This window comes from Diplotaxodon limnothrissa, linkage group LG14 (assembly GCF_057381915.1).
Source record: "Diplotaxodon limnothrissa isolate DT_005_m linkage group LG14, D_limnothrissa_male_GT1.1, whole genome shotgun sequence".
Classification (NCBI taxonomy): domain Eukaryota; kingdom Metazoa; phylum Chordata; class Actinopteri; order Cichliformes; family Cichlidae; genus Diplotaxodon; species Diplotaxodon limnothrissa.
In genome coordinates, this window is record NC_140609.1 from 62,944 (window position 1) to 74,715 (window position 11,772).

General features: G+C 39.7%; 1 pseudogene; it reads right to left on the minus strand.

Annotated features, from left to right (window-relative positions):
- Nucleotides 1–3,500: 3,500 nt before the first annotated feature.
- Nucleotides 3,501–4,568, minus strand: LOC146618156 (spastin pseudogene; annotated as a pseudogene).
- Nucleotides 4,569–11,772: the final 7,204 nt, after the last annotated feature.

Here is an 11,772-nt window from a genome sequence, read left to right on the forward strand (position 1 = left end):
TTAGAAGTTTTGCTTTTCCATCATGTTTTTAGCTCACTGGTTACAAAGGTGTTTAAATTGATTAAAATTAAATTGATTCCAATTATTATTAACCCAGGACTCAGAATAGTGGTCCATGTGTTGCTGTGATACCAGCAGCCATGTAGAAAATTCACTTGTGAATATTCATATTTAAGAAACTGGCAATAGTGATTTTGTTAACAAGAAAGGCTTTTTGCTGATTGGTTTATGGGTGTCTGGGCAAATAAGCCTTACTTTCATAAGACTGCATTTTTAGTTATGTTTTTGGCAGAATTTCTCTCAGGAAAGCTTCAACAAGCTCCAGCGTGAGCCTGTCTGTGTGTGTCTGATGCTTGGCCTCTGACAGCAGCCAAGTCATCTCTCTCAGAGAGACTAGCCAAGTGAATACGGACAGCCAGTGATGTGTAAACTGTGTCCTGCCACAGGCGACTTTAAAGTCTGCCTTATCAGTGGGTTATACATATATGCTGAGGTCAAAGGAAAACTAAATATACACACACCAGCACTTTGGTGAATTAACTCGAGTCTTTGCTTTAATCTGTGCTAAGTACAGTAGGAGGTTTGGTAGTACATATGAAGATAAGTTCACACATGCACAGAAACATCAGAAGACACATGAAAGTATAGATATTTCTATTTTAGAAAAAAAAATCCATCGTATCTTGTTTTTTTCTTTACGTTTCTTTGAAGCTGTTTAATATAATCTAAGTTGTAGCTCGTTTGTGCAAGTGTCTCTCTTTTTTTCCTTTGATGCTTTTGATGATATGTTTTCCCTGTTCTACCAGACCCAGTGAAAAATGCAGGGAGCTTTCCTGTAGTTTAATATTCTTCAGGCTGCAATAGGTTTCTGCTCAACCACTCTGCTCAGAATATATGTCTTATTCAGTTTTGAGAGTGTGGTAAACCATGTTTTATCTTTGCAATCATAAATTCTTTTTACATTTTGTTTTGCTTTGAATACTACAGATATTATTTGTCATATTATCGGTAGTGTTTGTAGTTGAATAGTGTTATATTATTATTATGTGTTAGGATTTGATCAATCCATGACGTGCACAAATGCATTCACAATGGTCTTTAAAAGCAAATACATTTTTTCTCTCTAACAGCTGCTGTATTTACTTTCCTCTTCAGTCCTTCCTGTACTTGGTCAACCTCCTCTCCTCTTCCCAGTCGGTGTGGCAACTGCTGGGCCGACAGTCTTTGGCCAACAAAAGCGAATACACCCTGAGGGAGATGCCAACCTCCATACCTGTAAGTGTTTTTCTTCTTCTTCTTTTCCACACACTGCAGTTTTTTTTTGTCATCCATCTGAGGGCATGTTTGCACTTTTTATTTGGCCTCCAAACACCACCCACCCATTTGTTTTACTTCAAACGCATTCAAATAAACCCTCTCACACTGAGACTGATATACGTTCTCCACCTTACCCATTGTAAATTTCCACACAGTTTTCGTTTTGCACCCTATCCGGTGCATTCTTGTTCAAAGCCTCTCATTTTACTCCACAGGATTTGATTGACAGACTGATTGCCGTGAATTCGGATGGGAAGATTCATTCTCTCTTCCACTACGAAGAGAGTCACACATTCGGCCTAAGGTGGGATTCATTATTTTTTTCATATTACTTAACATCAGTGGGGAAGTAGACGATATCAGATTATCACCTGGTGACTGCACACACACTTCAGCCTCTGGCAATAGGAGACTGGCATGGTGACGTAATCGGCCTTAAAATGCGGCCTTTAAGGCTGCAGACCCTGAATTGGGATACAGCCTCTGAATCGCTGCATCTTGTAGCTGTGTCGTCTTAAATTGGTCATGTGATTTTGACGCGCCGGCGCGTCCGGCAACCCCAGAGGTTTAACTTAATATTTAAGTGTCTCTTGGTTTTAGACTAGTTGTTTAGTCTAATTTGATGTTTTAAACCAGAAAAGGAAGAAGAGGGCTTAGAATTACAGGTAAGAACTGCTCAGTGGTATGTGATAAACTGTAAATGTAAAGCTTACAGGTCAGTCCTCATGTTTTTAAATCAGATTTTGAGTCTGTACATGGCACATTATGCTTTTGCATGTTGTGAAATGTGCTGCAAAACAAACTGAGGTAAACTAACTGGTTTACTGTGATGGATTTAAAGTGCGTGTGACTGGTGCGCAGTGGCTGTGGTGCTCACGGTCAGAGTTCAGTCACAAAGAGGGTAACAGAGATGAATTTAAAGTTAAGGTGATGGTGCTTAGATTCATTCACAGACTGAAACCTTCACACCAACTTTATCCTGTGTCTCTTAGTTTTAGACTAGTTGTTTAGTCTATTTTGATGTTTTAAACCATATCACAGGGTTTTTACTTCACCATTTACGGGGTTTTAACAAGCAAACAAAAGACAGATCGTGATGTTTGAAAATGTTTTGGAAATATTCTTTAAAGATTAGATGTAAAATACGCAGAGGATAAATTCAATTGGTTTATTAGTTTATTACATAAGTTGAAAAAAAGTTAAACAAGTAAATAAAGAAACAACGTAAAAGAAAAGTAAACAAAACAAATCGGTAAATAAAGGAAAATGGTAATAAGAAGGGGAAAAAAAAGAAAAGAGAAAACCCCAACAATCCCCTCTGAGCAAGCACTAGGCGACAGTGGGGAAGAAAAACTGCCTTTAAACGGGCAGAAACTTCCGGCAGAACCAGGCTCACGAGGGGCAGTCAACTGCCGGGACTGGTTGGGGTGAAAAAAGATGAAGGAGAGAGGGAAGAAGTGTTAGGAGAGAAGGGGAGAGGAGAGGTGAAAATTAAGATGGAACAGAGGTGGAGGGAGACGAGGTGACGTCAGCAGTAGAAAAAATAGAAAGAGTAGAAAAAGCAGGAGTGTCCCTCCTCCAGAAGAAGCGGAAACGTTTTTTCTTCTTTTCCATGAGCTTTTCCACGACCACTTTTTTCTCTAGGATGAGGGTTCTCAACTGATCGGTTGTTTCTTCAACTTCCTTCTCAAGTTTCTGGCATCTTTGCTCCATTTCTTTTAATAGATTGCACTTGTCTGTATTTTGCTGTTGTTTTTCCTTGTGCATCTTTTCTAACTGCTCATTTCTTCTTGTGATTTCTTGAAGCTTACGCTGCAGGTCTTCATTTATTTTCTCTTGTTGCTGCTTTTGTGCAAGCATTTCAGCGTTTTCACACTTCAAGTTGTCTGAGTTCAACAACATCTCATTAATGACCTCTGAGTGTTTTTTCGCCATTTCATTGATCCTACGCTGCATCTTTGAACGTCGTTTTTCCAATACTTCTCCTTCCAGTTCAGGTGTTCTGTCCTTCATTGTATTAATTTGTTCAGTTGTAGATTTCTTCTCTCCAAGTCCTGGAGAATACGTTTTTTTTCTTTTTCCTGTTGCTCTTTCTCTTGAAGAAGCTCTTTATTTTTGCACTCTGTTTCATCCAGCCTGACTGGATTTGGATTTATTGAAGAAGGACCACCAAAATCTTTGTTCTATTTGGTGTACATGTTAAGAGTTGCTGGACTAACAGTTGGTTTGATTTGCTTCAGAGAATCCTCAAAGTCTTTCATCTTAATGTTGCGCACCTCAGCAGCAGCTATAACACGGACTTGTTCTGGTGCCAACTCTCTTATTGGGCCAAGTGCAGCATCTTTGGCTAATGCTGTCAAATCGCTCCCTGAATATCCTTCAGTCACTTTTGCAAGACAGGACAGTTCGTCTTGGCTCAGTGGACTCCCGTGCGTTCCCAAAAGATTTTTCAGCAGCGTAAATCTTGTCTTCTCATCGGGTAAGGTCACATATACTCTTTTTGCAAAGCGCCTTAATATTGCTTCATCGAGCTCCTGGGGCCTGTTCGTTGCTCCCATTACAAGTACTCTGTCATCCTTTCCTGACTGCAACCCGTCAAACTCAATGAGGAACTCAGTTTTTAAACGGCGAGAGGCGTCGTGCTCCCCCTCCCTCCTTTGACAGAGCAAGCCGTCCACTTCATCGATGAAGATTACTGAGGGCTGTCTCTCTCTTGCAACTGCAAAGAGTGCTCGTACGAGCTTCTCGCCTTCTCCCACATATTTGGAGGTCAAACTAGCAGCACTGATGTTGAAGAATGTTGCATTAGACTCTGCAGCAACTGCTTTGGCGAGCATGGTCTTCCCATTTCCTGGTGGGCCAAATAAAAGCAAGCCACGTGCAGGAGCTCTCAGACCAGTAAAGAGATCAGGTCTTAAGGCAGGAAGGATGACAATTTCTTGAAGTGCTTGCTTTGCCAGATCCTGCCCTGCGATGTCATCAAATGACACAGTCGCTCCACTGTATACAATTTCATTTGTAATTAAGCTGACCAGTTTACTGTCCACATTCTTTTTCATATCCCTCTTCGGGGGCTGTTTCACAGCTGCCGGTCTTCCATTCTGAGTTTTTCCCACCCGAGTGGTTTTCTTTGCATCAGTTATTCTTAATGGAGGTCTTACAGAAGTGGAGGGTCTGATGGTGGTGGAAACACCTGCGGGTTGACTTTTAGGAACTGACTTTGGCTTACTTGCAATTGTTTTGGTCGACATTTCTCTTGCGCGACTTCCCCCCTGTTCACAGTCATAACACGGTAAACTAGTCATAAACGAAAACGTTTAGGCTATTTATCGCATTTAAAGGTCTTTCTTTGGGACAACGTCACAGAACACAGAAACGTCACAGGGCTTTGGAGCGTGATGTTACAGAGGTTTACAAATACTTTCAAATATAGCTCTGGTCGAACGTTTGAAGGCTGCGAACAAACTGACTAAAACTTGCTGCTCCTGACCCCTATTTATAGAAAAACTTCAAAGGCTCAAAGGCATGTGCTTGTGACATCATCACATGTCCTTGTGACATCATCACATGTCCTTGTGACATCATCACTCTTCATGAATCAGATTGTCACATGACATTTTAGAATGGGGATGTTTTTTTTTAAACCGTTTTCAAATTTAACCCTCTGTGGTCCAGGGTATAATTGGCCGTTCTTGACTATTTTTGATTTTACCTCTATATTTCACCTTTAAAATATGTTTTTCTTGCCTTATTTGGCACCATTATTTTCAGCACAACCTCAAATATCTGAAATTTGAGTTATTGTTTTCATTTTGGTATACTATATTAGCACAGTTGATCTAAATTAATAACACAATAAATTGTGTGTGCATCTCCTGTTTTGTCATGGTTGTATGTCCCGGTTCGTGACAGGCTGCATGAGCTCATCTGGTGGGAGTGTAGTACTGTAGTATTTCAGGCATAAAAACGTGGTTTTCACAGACCTTGTCACAGGGTCTGAGTCTAAGATTCAAATTGTAAACACACAAACACTCAGGCTTGCTGCAAACCTTAGCTGATCCCCCGTGGGCTTAATTTACTGCCATTGTTTACGCACCATTGTAATTGCTTCTCTAGTTTGGCATTACACTTTAATTATGGAATGTAATTATATTTTGTCTATTTTTAGTTGTGGCATTGTGTTGTAATTAATGAAGGGCCTGCACACTCCAATATCAATTTACAATTTAAATTCTCCACAGCATGTTTAACTACATTATGTTGTGCCTTTCCAGAATCCCAGATTTACTTACACATCTCCCTTTATGATACATTAGTACTACATTTGACCTAAACCTTTTCCATCCTTTTTCCAAACTCTCATTCATTTTTTACCTGATAACCAAAAACTGTGATAGTGAAAGGCTGAAATATTTCTAGGGGTATGAGATTTCTGTGTGTTTTCTGTAGGTGAGCAGCTGCGAGAAGTTTGGCTACGGGGTGATGGTGACACAGGTGGCAGCAACTGCTCCGGGAGTTGTGGCTCTGCACAGTTCAGGTACTATTGCAGTTATTTGGACACAACAAACACTTGTCAGCTGTGATGCTTAAGGCTTATATTATAAGTTGTTGTTGTTGTTTTTGTGTTGTCGGTATAAAGGAGACTTAAGGCAGCTTAGGGAGAAATGTATTTGTCAAACCGTTTTTGTTTGGGTAAGAAAGAGTAAGAAGAGGCGTTCTTTTTTGATAAATGGATTCACATATCAGTTGTATACTGATACTAGGTTTATCCATATGCAAAAGGCTCCAGGAAATACCGTACTCTTGTCAAAAGAGGTCAAAAAATGAAGCTAGTGAACAAATATTTTAATCCTGCATTCTTTCTATTGGCTAGAAGGGGCGACTCAACTGGTTATGGGAAAAGAAGTCTGATTACTTATCAGCCCTTCGCTTATAACAGCACCGCTGCGTTCTGAAACCTATTCTCTCCTATGACTTTACCCACGCAAGAACAGTTCCCTGCTGTGTTGAGCAGCGCTGGCTGTGGAGCACTCATGTGTTCCATGATGTGACATATGTTTGTGCCATCGATAAAAAGGCAGACTGACAGAAAGAAGGATGACCTCAAAAAGTGATATAGTCCAGACAGAGCTTACAAATGATGGGCCATTTGCTAAACCTGCAGCACACACTGCTTTCTATTAAATACTGCACGTGCAAAGTATGTATAATATGTGCTTGTCCAATAGATATGCTGTCTTAGCAGCTATTTACAATGTTACATAAGAAACAAATGTGGGATCCAACCACCATGCTACTAAAGAGACACTGTGCGTTTCCCCTCCAAAGCAAACCCTCCACTTCAGTGATGGAGTCATGCAATTATTCTACTGGGGTGAAGACAGTTTAATTACAGCATCACTGCAATAACAGTATCCATCCAAAAAAAAAAAAAACATCAAATAAAATTTTAATTATTTCTAAATAAGAAATTCGTGATAAAACAGTTTTCCAATTAACCACTACATAACAGTAGTGTCTAGTTCTTATTTGGTAGGAAATGTCCACCAGTGCTGTAACGTTTTCAAAAATAATAGTAAAAGAAAAAAAGCATTTTGATGAAAAACTAAACCAGCGTGACCTACTGTACAAGTTTGTTTAGGCTGCTTTTGCAGCAGTGCTCTTTATAAAGTCTCCAGGGTGTGATAGTAATAAATCATCTGTGAATGAAACCTTTTACACGTTTAAAATCACTTTGTCTGCCATAGGCAAGAAATCTGTTCCTATAAATACACCGTTTAATTATGTGTTCGCATTGCAACTGCTGCTCTGCCAGAAGTGTAGGTAGAGCAAAGTCAACCTATACATTATACATATCCTCATATTTGAACATTCAATATCAATATATTTTCCACATATTGTGAATATAACGCTGAGTCCTGCCTGACAGCACATTCCCATGAGTGTGCAGAGAGGGAGAAACACGCAAACACCGTGACGAGACAAGAGCACGGGCAGTGTGATGTTACTTCACCTCTAGATGGCACTATTGCACAACCTACAACCTTCTGCATCGTTTCACTGGAATGGATGACAAGTACAGTGCAAAAACAATAACAGGAACAAACTGAGTCCGATATGATATACATATTTATGCCAAAAAAAAATGCCCGTTTGATCTTGTGTTTCCATGTAGGAACAGGGAAAAATGTCTATATTGTGTTGTCTGGTTCACCTCGGCAGAGTTCTATGGCTTTGGCAGGAGGGTTGAGAGGAAACAGAAAGGGCCTTTACCGCCTGCACCTGGCATGTTTGTGATGAAGCAGCTGCCTCTACTCCTGCTGAGCCTCCTCCCTGTACCTCTGAACCCGAGTGAGCAGAGAGCACCGACGGTCATGCACACACACAGATACTGTACACTTCAACAGACACTGGAGATACAAATGATGGGCCATTTGCTAAACCTGCAGCACACACTGCTTTCTATGTGAAAGAACCATTCTGTGAGAAAAACTCTACTGCTCATTTGATCTATGACCTCTGAAAAACAGTTCATGATTTCCATTACTATTCAATTATAAAAAAAAAAAAAGTACATTCCCTGGGTTATACAGCACTGATATGCAAAGCTTAATTGTATATCTGTAACTCTAGAACTGCAGTATTTATAGTTTTCTTAGTTTAATATTTCAATTTCATATTCTTCTTCTAAGTATAAAATCCCTTTTGTTATATTTGTCTCATTAATTTAACTGAAATACACTGAAAATTGCTCACAAATTAAGGTTTATGTGTCAATACAAATGCAGGTTTTATTGCTGGGAGCTTCCCGTGATGCACTGACTATTTCTTCTTCCATGACACTAATGTTTTGTCTTTGCTTCATCATTTATGTACTGTACTGTATCCCCAGTTTTCCAGCGAGGGCTGCGTACATTTTGATTGCATTAACGTTTTTATCCAGCCTTTATGTGCAAGCTTGAGCTGCAAAATTCAAATGTAGTTACTGACAGGCCAAAGTGCAACAGGGAAGAGATTAAATGGGATCAAAGGGAGTGGCATTATAAATTCCTTCCTTCCTGAGATTCAAATCCTCCAATCAAAACGGTGCCAGCAATGCAAAGACAGATTTCTTTAAAAGATTGGACACAATAACAAAGTCAGTCGTTTATTTATTAAAGCACTGTTAATAATTTTAGTTGCTGCTATTTCAAATAAATGTTTGGTACAACAAATTTCTCCGTGTTCTGTCTCAGGCTTTATTCGGGCCCTGGTACTAGAGCTATGGTCTGTTCTTGAGTGCAGCAGTGACGACATCAGAGTGGTCCGTCCCAAACCAACTCCCATTGACCCCACAGATAGGAGTTGCATTAAGGTATTGTATGTATGTGCGTGCGTGTGTGTGTGAGAGAGAGGGAGAAGGAGAAACTTCCTGGAGCCCACAATGCCCCAATTTTTAGATATCTACATAATAGTACAGACACAGATCTCTTAGAAGTTTTGCTTTTCCATCATGTTTTTAGCTCACTGGTTACAAAGGTGTTTAAATTGATTAAAATTAAATTGATTCCAATTATTATTAACCCAGGACTCAGAATAGTGGTCCATGTGTTGCTGTGATACCAGCAGCCATGTAGAAAATTCACTTGTGAATATTCATATTTAAGAAACTGGCAATAGTGATTTTGTTAACAAGAAAGGCTTTTTGCTGATTGGTTTATGGGTGTCTGGGCAAATAAGCCTTACTTTCATAAGACTGCATTTTTAGTTATGTTTTTGGCAGAATTTCTCTCAGGAAAGCTTCAACAAGCTCCAGCGTGAGCCTGTCTGTGTGTGTCTGATGCTTGGCCTCTGACAGCAGCCAAGTCATCTCTCTCAGAGAGACTAGCCAAGTGAATACGGACAGCCAGTGATGTGTAAACTGTGTCCTGCCACAGGCGACTTTAAAGTCTGCCTTATCAGTGGGTTATACATATATGCTGAGGTCAAAGGAAAACTAAATATACACACACCAGCACTTTGGTGAATTAACTCGAGTCTTTGCTTTAATCTGTGCTAAGTACAGTAGGAGGTTTGGTAGTACATATGAAGATAAGTTCACACATGCACAGAAACATCAGAAGACACATGAAAGTATAGATATTTCTATTTTAGAAAAAAAAATCCATCGTATCTTGTTTTTTTCTTTACGTTTCTTTGAAGCTGTTTAATATAATCTAAGTTGTAGCTCGTTTGTGCAAGTGTCTCTCTTTTTTTCCTTTGATGCTTTTGATGATATGTTTTCCCTGTTCTACCAGACCCAGTGAAAAATGCAGGGAGCTTTCCTGTAGTTTAATATTCTTCAGGCTGCAATAGGTTTCTGCTCAACCACTCTGCTCAGAATATATGTCTTATTCAGTTTTGAGAGTGTGGTAAACCATGTTTTACCTTTGCAATCATAAATTCTTTTTACATTTTGTTTTGCTTTGAATACTACAGATATTATTTGTCATATTATCGGTAGTGTTTGTAGTTGAATAGTGTTATATTATTATTATGTGTTAGGATTTGATCAATCCATGACGTGCACAAATGCATTCACAATGGTCTTTAAAAGCAAATACATTTTTTCTCTCTAACAGCTGCTGTATTTACTTTCCTCTTCAGTCCTTCCTGTACTTGGTCAACCTCCTCTCCTCTTCCCAGTCGGTGTGGCAACTGCTGGGCCGACAGTCTTTGGCCAACAAAAGCGAATACACCCTGAGGGAGATGCCAACCTCCATACCTGTAAGTGTTTTTCTTCTTCTTCTTTTCCACACACTGCAGTTTTTTTTTGTCATCCATCTGAGGGCATGTTTGCACTTTTTATTTGGCCTCCAAACACCACCCACCCATTTGTTTTACTTCAAACGCATTCAAATAAACCCTCTCACACTGAGACTGATATACGTTCTCCACCTTACCCATTGTAAATTTCCACACAGTTTTCGTTTTGCACCCTATCCGGTGCATTCTTGTTCAAAGCCTCTCATTTTACTCCACAGGATTTGATTGACAGACTGATTGCCGTGAATTCGGATGGGAAGATTCATTCTCTCTTCCACTACGAAGAGAGTCACACATTCGGCCTAAGGTGGGATTCATTTTTTTTTTCATATTACTTAACATCAGTGGGGAAGTAGACGATATCAGATTATCACCTGGTGACTGCACACACACTTCAGCCTCTGGCAATAGGAGACTGGCATGGTGACGTAATCGGCCTTAAAATGCGGCCTTTAAGGCTGCAGACCCTGAATTGGGATACAGCCTCTGAATCGCTGCATCTTGTAGCTGTGTCGTCTTAAATTGGTCATGTGATTTTGACGCGCCGGCGCGTCCGGCAACCCCAGAGGTTTAACTTAATATTTAAGTGTCTCTTGGTTTTAGACTAGTTGTTTAGTCTAATTTGATGTTTTAAACCAGAAAAGGAAGAAGAGGGCTTAGAATTACAGGTAAGAACTGCTCAGTGGTATGTGATAAACTGTAAATGTAAAGCTTACAGGTCAGTCCTCATGTTTTTAAATTAGATTTTGAGTCTATACATGGCACATTATGCTTTTGCATGTTGTGAAATGTGCTGCAAAACAAACTGAGGTAAACTAACTGGTTTACTGTGATGGATTTAAAGTGTGTGTGACTGGTGCGCAGTGGCTGTGGTGCTCACGGTCAGAGTTCAGTCACAAAGAGGGTAACAGAGATGAATTTAAAGTTAAGGTGATGGTGCTTAGATTCATTCACAGACTGAAACCTTCACACCAACTTTATCCTGTGTCTCTTAGTTTTAGACTAGTTGTTTAGTCTATTTTGATGTTTTAAACCATATCACAGGGTTTTTACTTCACCATTTACGGGGTTTTAACAAGCAAACAAAAGACAGATCGTGATGTTTGAAAATGTTTTGGAAATATTCTTTAAAGATTAGATGTAAAATACGCAGAGGATAAATTCAATTGGTTTATTAGTTTATTACATAAGTTGAAAAAAAGTTAAACAAGTAAATAAAGAAACAACATAAAAGAAAAGTAAACAAAACAAATCGGTAAATAAAGGAAAATGGTAATAAGAAGGGAAAAAAAAAGAAAAGAGAAAACCCCAACAATCCCCTCTGAGCAAGCACTAGGCGACAGTGGGGAAGAAAAACTGCCTTTAAACGGGCAGAAACTTCCGGCAGAACCAGGCTCACGAGGGGCAGTCAACTGCCGGGACTGGTTGGGGTGAAAAAAGATGAAGGAGAGAGGGAAGAAGTGTTAGGAGAGAAGGGGAGAGGAGAGGTGAAAATTAAGATGGAACAGAGGTGGAGGGAGACGAGGTGACGTCAGCAGTAGAAAAAATAGAAAAAGTAGAAAAAGCAGGAGTGTCCCTCCTCCAGAAGAAGCGGAAACGTTTTTTCTTCTTTTCCATGAGCTTTTCCACGACCACTTTTTTCTCTAGGATGAGGGTTCTCAACTGATCGGT